Consider the following 13037-nt stretch of genomic DNA (forward strand, 5'->3'; position numbering starts at 1 on the left):
GTGGGAATTTGGCAGGGAGCTTTATCAAATTATCAAGTATCTAAATTTAAATTAATTTATATTTTAAAATTAAATTTTTATTTAAATTAACGTTATGTAAAAAGATAATGATATGAAAGCATATTGTTAAATCTGAGCACAAAATCCAACTTCAGGGATTGTGGTCTTTTCAGGCTTCAGTCTTTACATCAATGAATTAGTAAATTCAGTTTAAAGTTATGTGTGTAATTCACCTTGGCGCCCATTATGTGCCAGAATGAATTTTCCCATGTCTTTACAGAGGTGCTGCTGGCCAATTCCGTAATAGAAGGTATTGAGAAATAGTTTGGTTTTGAAGGGTTTATTTCAACATTGACCATAACAGGATTGAGAATATCCTGGAATTCAGCATATATACATACATACATATTTATATTAAAATATAAATAATATATATAATTTATAAATTAATATAAACAAATAGTAAATAAGATATAAATTTCATATTGTTTAGTGGATAAAACAATGAAAATATGTATTATTTATATATAAAATTGTAGCATTCAGTCATATGTTGCTTTTATTATTTTTTACCATTTGATAATTTTCTGACGATCTTTCTGAAAATGACTTGGCAGTGGGATCCATTGTCTAGGGTGTAGTGTGCAGACTGTGGTCTTGTAGCTGTCTTGGAATAGTTCTTCAGGTAAATGAATAGAGTGAGTTTGGAAGGCCTCTGATACTGTTATGGAACCAGAGATGGCTTCAGCACAGTTCTGCTTTAGTGACGGTTCATAACCTTTTGTGATTGTCAGAACTGTTGTGGTGTTTGGTTGGTTTTTAATGACTTGGTTATTTTATTGCTGTTACAATTAGTGTAACTCCGTTACTTACTCAGGTAGCAGAAAAGATGGATAATAGAAGAAGTAAAACTGTCACTACATTGTCTTAGGTGGATTGGGTGAGAAAGATTTAGAAGTGATTATCAGCGGACCAGCGGTGTTGATTGTATCCTTATCATATGAGCATTGAATTTTAAAGGCTGCAGATCTTAAACAAGAAGTATGCTCTTGACCAGTGTTTAACCATGAAATTTTCTACTACTGAGAATGCGAACTAGTTGGTTTTTTTAACCATTAGCTATTTGCACTGGAGATAGATAAAATGAAATCAACATCGTGGTATATATTGATCACCAGCTGAAGCTTGAAAGAAATTTTCCCCTGATCCTTTGGAGTTTTTTATATTCTTCTGAAGTTGACCATAATGTTTTGCTACCAGAGACAGCTGGGAATGTAGATTCCTTGAAAAGTCTTCACTGCCTGGAGAGATGAAAGGCATGCAAAGCCAAGTGAATTCATTGGGAAGTATCAAACACGTACAAGTAGAACCACCTGTCCCCAAGTCTCAGATAATGTGCAGATGCTATTCTAATACAATTATATGTATTAGAACATATTAATTATATATTATTATTATTAATAACCCACATTAATTATATGTATACTAATATCTCGATTCTCTGTAAATGGTAAAAAAGCCAATAAAAACAACTATGGTGTCTTGTTCTCTGGATGAGACATGGAAGCACAAAAAAAAAAATACTGAACACTGAGGAAAGAAAACAAGGCACCACAGTAATTGCCATTCTGTTGCATCCTGGGATGTTCAAATGCAAGTTTGGAAAAGCAGCTTACAACTCTGAAAGACCTTCAAAGAGAAACACAAGCTTTGGTGTTACACAGCAAGCAACAACTCGATGTCTGTTGCTCAGGCTGCTCAATAGCTAGTTACAGAAATTACTTCATGTACAACATAGCTAGCGAGGGATTTGTTCTATGCTCTATATCCTTTCCCTTCCTTTGATTTTTCTAATGTCTTCTGTTTTGTTACACACTGTGCCCAGCACGTGTCCGTGTTCCTCTCTGTGAACCAGAGGTGAGATGTACCGGAGTGTTTGCAGGGTAGTACTTGCAGGCTGTGTTTGCTGGTTTGCCGCTCAGCTATTGCCTGAGCTTGTGCTTCAGCCGCTTTTAGCTAAGGCACTAGTGTACCTTTTCTCAACCACCAATTTTCATAAAAGCATAGGCAGGTAGTATTTTGGACTCCTCTACCTTTCAATTAAATTTGACTGAAATTGACAATATGATTTAGGTTGCTGGGGAGAGAGTAGAAACAAAATGTACCATGGTATTGCATAAATTATCAGATTTCCGTGAAAATACTCAAATACATAAATTATTTGTGAAACACTAGCATCGTTTGAAAAACTTTGCTTATAAATGTTTCTTCTAATGGTTGTCCAAAATATTTGTATTAATTTGTAATTTTGCCTTTATTGACAGAAACCATTATTAACAAATTTCTCTGAGATTGAAAGGCAGTAGGTACCATGTTGGGGCTTTTTATATATGCGCTTACTGCTGTTTCGGATGTCACTGGAATGTTTTGTGCAGACCGTAGTAATTTCTTTCTCCTGTTTCTTTATGCTCCCCTTGGTTTTGCCAGTATTCCTTTTGCTTCTTGCCCCTGAGGTGGGGACTACCCAGTGGTTGTACAGCCCAGTGAGTTCACAGTCCATCTCCGAGATGTTGCAGTCGGAAGGCTCTAATGAAAAAGGATTGGGCTGACAGTGGCCGAGGCATTGCTGGTGTGGTGCCACTAGTAGGCATGGTTAGTTTAGGAACAGAAGGAAAATACCTCTCGCTTTTCTCTGTCATGCTCTCATTGTTCACATTTCTTTTTCCATCTTTTGAGGTCTTTAATCTTTGCAATCAACTTAGTCTCCTTAAAACTTAAGGAAAATTTAATTTTCTTCCTGCTATTTTCCATGTGATAAAACTGTTTTTGATCTCTTAATTTTTGAGAGGTCCTGTCTTTACCACAGGAGCCTGCCTAGGTAAGTCTTGCTGAGACTTGGAATCCTGCTGTAATGGAGGGTGGCAGGGACCGTGAGAGCTTGTCCTGCCCAGCCTCCTGCTTGGAGCAGGGTCAGACCAGGTTGCTCAGGGCTTTACGCGGTCTTGAAATCCTGCAAGGATGGAGACTGCGCATCTCCCAGAGCTCCACTGCTCGACTGTCCTCACAGCAAAGAGGTTCTTCGTATCCAGTCAGATAGAAGGATTATTAGACTGCCTCTTTGCATTTACGTTGCTTTCTTTTTTTAATTACTCCATGTCCTGGTTTTAGGACAGAAATGCTATTCCATAAATTCGTAGCAAGCAGCATCTGTCCAATTTACATTGCTTGCTAGAATTCTTGAATTTTTTTTCCTGATTCTCTTCATGCATTCTGTGCAACGTTTTCCTCAAAGCCCTCTTCATACAAGTATTTTTTGGATTGTGTTCCTATACTTTTCCACTCGGGTTCGCATTAGAATGTGTTACAGGGCCAGCGTGGTAGGAGAGCCGTACCATACGGAGAGTCCCCGTGCTTAACCTCTAGGAAATGCCCTGCTCTCTATTTCTTTTGGACTGTAGCCCTTAACTAACTTCTGCATTTTTAGAGTATTGATTCTGTAAATATTGCTCGCAAGATGCAAACTTGTATATGTAAAAGCCTCTGCCTTCAGATTTTTTGTTTGACTTGGAACTAAGCAACTTTTATGAAGCTGTCCTTAAATAGAAGAAGTATAAAGGGAAATAATATTTGGACTGAAAAGCGTTGCTGGAAGTGACAGACCAAGGAGGAACGTTTTGTCTTCTGCCATTTGATTTAGTTGCATTTTATGAAGTTAATGTAGAGATGTTTTTTCTGCAAATTCTGAGAAAGTTTGATGTTTCTGTAAAGGGTTATATATATTTTATAGCTAGATGGCATTCTTGAGCAGGTTACTGTGCTGCAGAACAGTGATCATCAATGCTCCTGATGGTGTGTTTCGTTTAAATTATGTGTATTTTTCCTTTATCGCTTTTAAATATTACAGTTTGGAAAAGAAGCCGGTCACACATGCAGGATTATAAATAATTTATCAAAACTCCCACAAATTTAATGAAATCATGAATCAGATGAATTTATAATTTAATTAAATCCTGAGCAAAATGAAGGAGGTTTGTTCAGTGCTGCTGCTGCTTTTATTTACTTGGGTTTTTATATTTGATATTTGATTGCTGCTGCTAAAATGGCTCTTTATCCTCTGTCTGTAGGTATGTGTGAGTTAGGAAGAGAAGATGGTATTAATTCAAGTGTGAAATGCTTCAGCGTTGTCTACTGCGTTTTGTCGGCTTGTTCTGTTGCTTGAAAATACCTTTAACCAGGAACGTGTGGTGGGCTGAAGTGAAAAACAGTGTCTTATTTTCCAGTAAAATTACTTTCCGAAGACTGTCCTGGAAGCCTCACAGCGTGAGGCGGCGGGTTTTTAGGTACTGACGACTCTCCCGGAGCCGTCGCTGTCGCAGGGGTTTGCGCGGTGGCTTTTCTTTTGTGTGGATTCTTAAAAACGGGGGCTGCGTGCGCGAGCTGCCGCCTTCCCGCCGCGGGCTCCGGGCCTAAGGGACGGGGCGGGGCGGAGGGCAGCCCTTCTCCCGCCGGCAGACGGCGGCCCCCCTCGGCCCTCCGCCTTTCTCGCCGGCGGTGAAACACCTCAGCGTCGCCGGGGCCCAGCGGAGATTGGGGCGGAGGCGGCTGCTTAGCCGCCCCGCTCGATGGAAGCCGCTGCCGTTGTCTCCGCCCGCTCCCAGCCATCCCCGCTCTCAGGCGCGCCGGGAGGCGGGCCCAGAGCGCCTCGCTGACGGGAGCCGGAGGCCGGGAAGCGCCAGGTCGGCGGAACTTATTTTTCCGGCGATGAGGTAAGGGACGGGAGAGCAGGGTAAAAAATTTAACCCAAAAGGGGAGTGAGGAGGAAAGAAAGAGGGGAAAGGGGAAAAAAAAAAAAAGGAGAGACACGACTCCGCCGGGACTCGAACCCGGAACCTTTGAATCCCTTCACCCTCTAGAAGTCCAATGCGCTATCCATTGCGCCACGGAGCCACCTGTTGGAGTTTTTGCGCACTGCCCAGAGAGCCTGCGCGCGAGACTCCCCTCGGGGGGCGGCGGGGGGCCTCCGCCACGGGCGGGGGCGGCGGGCTCTTCGTTTTCCTTCTTGTTCTTCACCAGCATGAACAGGGTCGGACTTCCAAACCGCTGTTTAAACGAATGTGGGGCCGCCTCTACGTGCCGCTTGATCGCTGCCCCCGACCGGCTCCCGGGTGCGGCCCACATCTTGCTTTGAAGCGCTCGCTGTAGGGCTACGTCATTATTTCTTGTGAAAGACCGACTTTTTAAAAGTTCATTAGTAATCAATATAAAATATTTGTCGTCATCCCACTTGGGCGTTTTCCGAGTTAATCCTTATGTTTGGGAGAATATAATTATATTCCACAATCGCCTTACGTTGGGGAACTGTTCCTCTAAACAGCCATAAATTTACATAAGCCTTTATAGGGTCTAGTGGGAGGTGTCCCTGCCCATGGCAGCGGGGTTGGAACTAGATGATCTTTATGGTCCCTTCCAACCTGAACCATTCTATGACTCTATTATATGATTGGGTCTTTTTACACAGATGAAGGTGATACATTGATGGATTAGATCAAATGATTTTGCTTTTACAAATATGAACATTACTCACGTTGCAGTTATTTATAATGTGCTTTTAACAGCAGTCCAGTTCTGGAGTAAACATGAACATTTCAGGCAAAGCCCCTTTCAGTCATAGCATCAGGGATATGGAAACTACACTGGGTCAGTTCCAAAATTATTTGGAACCAGGTTATTTTAACATTGTTGATTTCCAGCATTGTAGGTTTTTAGGGACAGTTTAAACAAACAGAGGGGTTTTAGTTTGGGTTTTAAACAATAGCATCTGAATTAAAGGAACCTGGAAAACTGTGGTTATGTTTACTGGGCATCCCATGGACCACAGCATTTTGCTGGCTTTCCAGTGCCACATGAGACAACAAAAATACTGTGTGAGAATCTGAAAGACAAGGCATAGGTGACCAATAAAAATGTGTCCATCCAATCTCTGCTAGACACTGCAGCAACTTATTGTGAGTCGACAGGTAGAGAAATAGGATGTGGGAATCACACCTGGAAATTAGCGACTGATAATATTTTGGAGACATTAAAAAGCCCCTTGTAAATTGAAAGAACAAAAAAGAAAATAAGTTAGGGATACTGTTCTATTGCGTGACAATATTTTCAATGTGGATGAAAACATTACAGTGGACTTGGATCATTGTTCCAAATACTGTGAATGTCTATTACTAAATCCATTAAAGGGAGTAATGACTGAACTATATCTGTTCTAAAATCACCGTAAAACCCTCAGTGGATTTAGTAAAACAAGACTTATCCCTTAAAAACCTGTAACTGTGGTCTGAAACAAGTCTTTGATGTTATTTTTTAAAATCAAGAGTAGGCACATTAGAAACCCCAAAAGCCATGACTATGAGGTTATTCCTTCTTCAACCCTCCCCAAAACTGAATTCTAAGCCCAGGTGAAGCCAATGGCTTTCTGCTACTGGAATGACTCCCCAGCTTGGCTCTCCTGTAGCCACCCTGGCTGGGCTCGGAGAGGGGGCATGGGGCTACCAGGCACCAGGTCACGCTGAGGGGTTCAGGGGAGTGAGCTGTGGCCGGAGCAGGCAGGGCTGGAAGAAGATCTGCTCTGTAGTGCCGTCGCCTAGGGTATGCAGTAAAACGTTTTTGTGAGAATCTTGTGTTTCACTTGATAATAATTTAAAAGTATCAGTATCTGTAAGAGTGGAGAAAAACGTGGAAATAAGTGCACCCTAAAATGTGAGGAACCAGGAGGCTAATCAAATCAATGTACAAGCTGATTAGGGTACACAATCTACTAGCATTGCATCAAGGGCTGAGATAACGAGTGTAATGAATAACCAAGGTGACTCGGATAACGAAGGCACACTGGTAGTATGCCCCGTGATTCCCATGAAGTCAGCTAGTGCGCCTGTGGCCAGCAGCAAGCCAAAGCTCACGAGCTGGCTGATTATTAAATAGCTCCTGCAGGACTGCCCAGAAACTGGGGGGTTACTGGAAAGGTTCAGTAGTTACAGCAAGTACTGTATTGGAGGTATACCCCCCGAGCTAACAAACTCTTGTGGAGCCACAGCAGTTGTAAACACAGACCAAGAATCGCCAAGTTGACAAGATTCAGAGCAGGTCTGATTGAATTTACAATCTCTGGGTCCATACAGTCTTGCCAAAACTGTTCTGTTAGGGAGAGAACTTAGTAGTGCTCCTGGTAAAGGAATGCAAAGAGTGGAGAGTTTAATTTGAGTCCTTAAGGCCCTGAGCTGCATAAAAGAAACAAAACTTTTGTTTTTAAAAACTGAGTTGATCTTCAGAACAATAAGCTTAAATTTATGTTGTGCAACTCAGATAAACCACTTGTAACAGACAAATCTCCATAAACATCTTGTAGTCTTTGAATACCTTGGGCACATTTATTGTGCGGTGAAGTGAGCATCGGTATCTCACTGATGTGATTTGGTAACGTGGTACCTTTGGACACCACAGCACTAAACGGCTGCAGGTAGTGAAGAATAGGAGTTTGCTGTGAGAAGACTAGTTCTGAAGATGTACAGGTAAAGAATCCCGATGCTTAGATGATTATTTCCTCTTACATATTTGTTTTGTTTAGTTGGTTTACACCGGTAGGTAAAGGTTGGCTGTGGGTTCTGTTCATGCAGGAGGACTGACTGGGGAGGTGTTTGGAAGGTTTCCGGAGATATTTCAAGTTATTCACAGAATGATAGATTCAAGTCAGATTTCTTTTTTATTTTGTAAATGTAGTCTCAATGCAAAGTCCACCGTTCCTTTTGGACAGCAGATGGAGCTGCTGCATGAGAGACAGGACAGCTCTCTGTTCGTGAACTAATGAAATGTGGTATGTTAGGCAAAAACAACAGATGAGATTAACCTTTGCTGGCAGCTGGACCTGGATGGGTCCTTTGGACTTTCCTTCTTCTGGGAGCAGCTGAAGTCCACTTCTGTTGCACACTGGCTTTCAACTTTGCTCCTCTTCAACTTTATGCTCTGTTTCAGGGAGTAGAAGTTTCTTGGAGTACAGTTGTGCTGGTTTTAGTTACTGGCACATAGAAAATTTTCGTTGAACTCATCCAGGTGCCATTTTGCTAATTTTAAATAGGAGGAGAAACTGAGGTAGGAATACCTTGACACAAGACTGCAAGTGTATCAACGGCAGGCCAAAAATAGCACTGTCTTATAGCGCTCTTCCATTGATTGGAAAAAAAAAAAATCTAGAAATTATGGAATTAAAGTGTTCTTCGACTTTTTACAACTTGGGTTTCAGCATTAACTTCTGTCACAATGAAGAAAAAAGTGCTATGTACTGTAAATCCAATTAATTTTATCAAGGTTTGAGCTTCAGTGAATTTATTAAAAAGGCAGTTTCCAAATTTACAGAGCTTCCACAGATGTTTGTTGTGAGTGGCATCATCTTTCCCTGAGAACCTTTATAGTAAATATACTTGTTGAGAGCAAGAGGTCATAGAAGGCTGCAGACAAAGAGGTTGTAATGTGTAGATTACCTAAATAGGACACTTACACAATCTGTACATTTCAGGTTCTTTTCTTTCTCTCAGTTGAAGTGGGGATTATTACAACACTACTACTGTAATGATTCATCAGTGTAGTGCAGCAAGGGAAAGCACTCTTGGAACTAGTGTGAAAAATGCGGGGATGCACAGGGCCTGAGGATACTGAAAAGAACGCTTTCAGGGAGGGTTTCTTTCAGTAGTTTACAATCTTTTTATTTATTATTTAGTTAGTTTCTTAACATGAAGATAAATGCTTCATGTTATAGATGCTTTTGCATCTCTGCCTTTTCCTCAGTGGGGGCTGTAATCTCTGTGACTATCAGGGCATTGGAGAATTACCCCTCTTTGTCAGGCTGCCGGCAGGATGACTGCTGTTAAAAACCTCTTCCAATTAATCTTATTTATGGCTGTTGTTGGACTAATATATATTCTGTCCTCTCACGTATATTTGGGTAGGTGGGAGTAATGCCCAAGGGCAGTGTCTTCAGGAGTTGGGGAGACTTGAGCTCAATCATGCCAAATCAGTCCTACAAGGGAGTACAGTGTTAATTCTACAGACAACGTTAATTCTACATGACTCTATTAACAGAGCAGCTGCTGCAGAGCTGCCTGTGAGATGAATACAATCTTCTGATGTAAAAGTTTGAACCCCTTTCCTCATGTTGCATAAGTAATTTTTTAATAGTAATTTTTAAATACCTGGTGTACATTCCATGAAACGTAGTCATTTTTTTCTGTGATGATGCAATTGGTGAAGACCCTAGGAACTGGTTGAATGGTGTCACTTGCAGTTCATTCTTATTTGCTCAAATTCCTTCTAATACTTTCTTTTGGAATAAAAGTGAAATGATATTTATATTTTCATCATTCATATTTACAGTTTTATTATGTAATGTATTTATCTACCATGCATTTATTATTAATTTCTTACTGATTTATTCTTTATATGTTATTTTATTTCTATATTTGTTGTTACCTTTTCTTCAGGAAGCAAAGTATGTAAATCCAGGTGTTTACAGTGACTTCGTTTTTGTGAGGGTTCTCCCCCATGTTTTTCCTGCTTCCTGAATATGTACATTTGGAGGCCACTCACTGCAATGGTACAGACTACTAGCCAAAGGAACGTTTTTAATAAATGCAGATTATTGCAGTCAGGGTCAAGAGTGCTTTCTTCATACCACAAAAGGATGAAAATCCTGACTACAAGGTGCTTTTTATCCTTAATTCCCATATCCTTTGTGATACTGCTATTGACTGTTTTCACTGAAAACAACTGGAGCATTAGCACCTTGCAGGAGATACTCAACACTTCCAGAAATCAATTTCCATAATCACACATACAGATTTTTTTTATTATTTTTTTTTTTTCTGGACGATTGAAGTGGCAAATGCATGACAAACATTTACTTCAAGAGTGCTCCCTATTAGTGCGAAACCCATGCAGTCACGTGGAATCTCTCTGAGCACTGCAACAGGACATTCGAAGTGCCAGCTAGTGCCTCTCGCCTAAAGTGGAGTACATCTGACTTCCAGAGAGATGGGAGTCTGTTTCAAGACAATGTCAACATTTTCTGTTGTTAATTGAATGTGTTTTTTCATCAAGGGATATCAAATTTTCTTTCAGAAATGCGTAAGATTTGTGTCAAACATCCTTTCTTAAAAAGCACCCTTTTTTGTTATTCTTAAAATCACATTTTATGAGTATTTTTCAGAATTTTGTGCTTGGTTTCCAGTGGGAATTTGCTTTGCAGAATTATTTCTTGCTTGGTTGGTGGGCATTTTCTACTTTGAAATTTTATTTTGAAATTTTCCATAGCTTAACACAGTGAGAATTAGCTACTAGCATCTTTTCAGTGATGCTATATAGTTCTGCATGTCCCTCATCTTGTATTCCACTGCATTTCAGAAGTGTAACTTTTAATGCATTTCTGTTGCCAAAGGAGAGCCTGTCTGTGTTATTCTGAAAAGATGTTCTTTTGCTTTTTATCAACATTCCAAGTTTGGTAATATGCCCAAGATTCTCATTTCTCAAACTGTTTTAGTCATGCAGCTCTTTTCAGTGTCCTTTTGTCTACTTTTCTCAGGTGGTATTCTATGCAAAGTACTCATCTGGGATGCATTTTGAAAGAATTTTCTTAACTACAACTACCCTTCATCTTTGGCCTCCCTGTGCTGGGATTTCGGTTTGTGTTGCAGCTCTTCATTTCTGTTTACCTTAGTTCCACTTTTTGTGTGTGTGCGTGCGTGTGTGAAATCCTAGACACATGATTTCATTCACATTATTTTTCTGTAAACATCTGTTCTTCTTCATCTTAAGGTTGTCTCTTTGGTATTATGAAATTATATCTAATCTCTTTTTATGTTATTTGTAATTTCCAGAGCAAAGAAAGTGATAAGCAACACCTATTTTTGTCTCAAGTTAATCCTCAGTTTACCTTTAGTGCCAAAGCAGTCTTAAAGACTACATCCTTAAGTTAGTAATTATCAAAGACAAAGTTGACAGTGCAAAGTTTTGTTCTTGTCTTACATTTTGAAATCTAGGTGTAACCATCTGGGCTTTTATTTTTTTTAAATTAACATCAAGTCAATGAGTTGTTCCTTTAAAGCTTTTCAGATGCTCCTATGCAGATCATAAGAAGAAGTATGTATCTGTGGTCTAGTGATTTAATCCTGAACTTCTGGATTCTTATTCCAGCCATGCAGCTACCATGCTGTGTGACTGTAGGCAGTCTGCTCCGTTTTCCCTTCTGTAAAGTATAGACAGTAGATGCTTTCTTATTCCACATGTTGTTGTGCAAGTTAGTCATCTACAAGGTAACTTTGAAGTTTTGAGATAAAGCTTCCTCTGGAAATGCCTTATTATGTACCTTATTTTGTTTGTCACTTTCCCTATAGCAAACCTGAATGGCAAAAGATACCTAATAGAATCTACCCAAGTGGCTTAGCTGCTTTTCAACAAGGTTCCCTTCTCCTTTGTATGGGTTTACTAAATGGGTGACGGAGTTCCCCTGTTGCCTGTTTATTCAGTTGCTTCCTCAGCTCAATTACTTGGTTCTTCATTTTTGTAAGAATGAAGCAGTTGTATTGTCCAGATAAACTTGAGACACTGATAAAGCTTATGCTGCCTCTGCCAGAGTTTACTTAGAAAACAAATACTAGAAAACCAACAGCAAGTATACAGATTTGGCCTCAAGACTTCCAAAATAATCGAGAGGAGCAGGACATGTTTCTCTAGCATATGTGCTAAGGTGTAGTATGTTGAGATTATTGATATATAAATTTTGCTCATCATCAAGTATGCAGATTAAAAGCCTGCATTTGTATATACAATTAAAGGATCATGAACGTGAAACAATCAAAAAAAAAAAAAAATCCTTACTGCCTTCTGCACTGTTTAAATGCGGTATTTGCTTTCTCTCCTCACCCATGTGCTCTGGGAACGATGTGCAGCGTTGAAGCACTGGTGCAGTGCAGTCATCTGGTTCAGTGCAGATAACAGGAACGTTTTGTAAGTAAAAACACTGGGTTAACTTCTGCTTTCATTTGAATCATTCTGAACAAAACCAAGCCAGTGGAGTTATTTCAAGGCTATATCATTGTTAGTAAGAGTATATTTTGGCCTGGAGTACCTCGCTTTTTGTAATGGACAGAGTTGGCACAATGCTCACTTTAACAGAGAAAATGCAGGTGATTTTTGCCAGCCTTTCTTTTGAAGATGTCCCTGGTTAATAAATCCAGGCTTTAAGTGTTGTCTTTACCTTCCTTTCAGGGGAAAAAGCTTTTAATCTGCATTGATTGGGACCTCCTCTGAATAGGAAGAGAAATGGCTGCAGACTCTTGTCTCTTTCATGAGGGATACTTTAATATTATGGCATTTATTGCTCTTTTTAAATTTCCCAGAGTGTGGCACTAGTACTGTGTGGACTATTTTTCTTGACAGATAAAAGTCACTGTGGGGTCAGAGTGTCCTGTCAACTGTTCGGATCACACTGTAACTGTGTCCTTAAGGTTGGCTGTGTGTAGTCAGTGCCATGTCTGGAAAGAGCTTACCAAGCATGTTCTAAAGGGATGAAAAGCTTTTATTCTTGATTAAATTTTGCTTTTCACTCAGTTATGAATCTGAGTGACTGACTCAGCATACCATGTGAATACTGACTCTGATCTAATTGCAGAAACAATACTATTTAAACATTGTGTCCTTTTGCCAGTCTTTTAATTGCAAATATTACACAGGCTGGGAATCTAGCCCAGAATTATATATACACTCATATCCTCCCTCCCCCAACAAGTTTTTACTAGATCTGTTTCAAATGTATGTTGATTTTACTGTACTGGAAATTTTCAGCAAAATTATCCCTCTGTGGATTTTTAGAACCAGCAAATGTGGATTGTATTTTAAAGGTTTATTTGTAAATTTGTTTTATGTACTTGAATATTCACTTAATGGAACTGTATCACAATTTATGAATTTCATTTTTGTAGCTAAACTCAGTGTGC

General features: G+C 39.8%; 1 protein-coding gene and 1 non-coding gene across 4 annotated transcripts in view; one reads left to right on the forward strand and one right to left on the reverse strand.

Annotated features, from left to right (window-relative positions):
• Positions 1-74: 74 nt before the first annotated feature.
• The window catches only part of BCAR3 (BCAR3 adaptor protein, NSP family member), a 117312-nt gene continuing 104349 nt past the window's right edge, over positions 75-13037 (forward strand). For all 3 annotated transcript variants that reach the window (XM_074599438.1, XM_074599441.1, XM_074599440.1), the window contains exon 1: positions 75-4766. The gene's annotated coding sequence lies outside the window, so the exon portion shown is untranslated. The remainder of the gene's footprint in view (positions 4767-13037) is intronic.
• Positions 4863-4947, reverse strand: TRNAR-UCU (transfer RNA arginine (anticodon UCU)). The gene is given in 2 exon segments: positions 4863-4898; positions 4911-4947. It is a non-coding gene; the product is annotated as a tRNA-Arg (tRNA).

Source organism: Larus michahellis, chromosome 8, assembly GCF_964199755.1.
Source record: "Larus michahellis chromosome 8, bLarMic1.1, whole genome shotgun sequence".
NCBI classification, from domain to species: Eukaryota; Metazoa; Chordata; class Aves; order Charadriiformes; family Laridae; genus Larus; species Larus michahellis.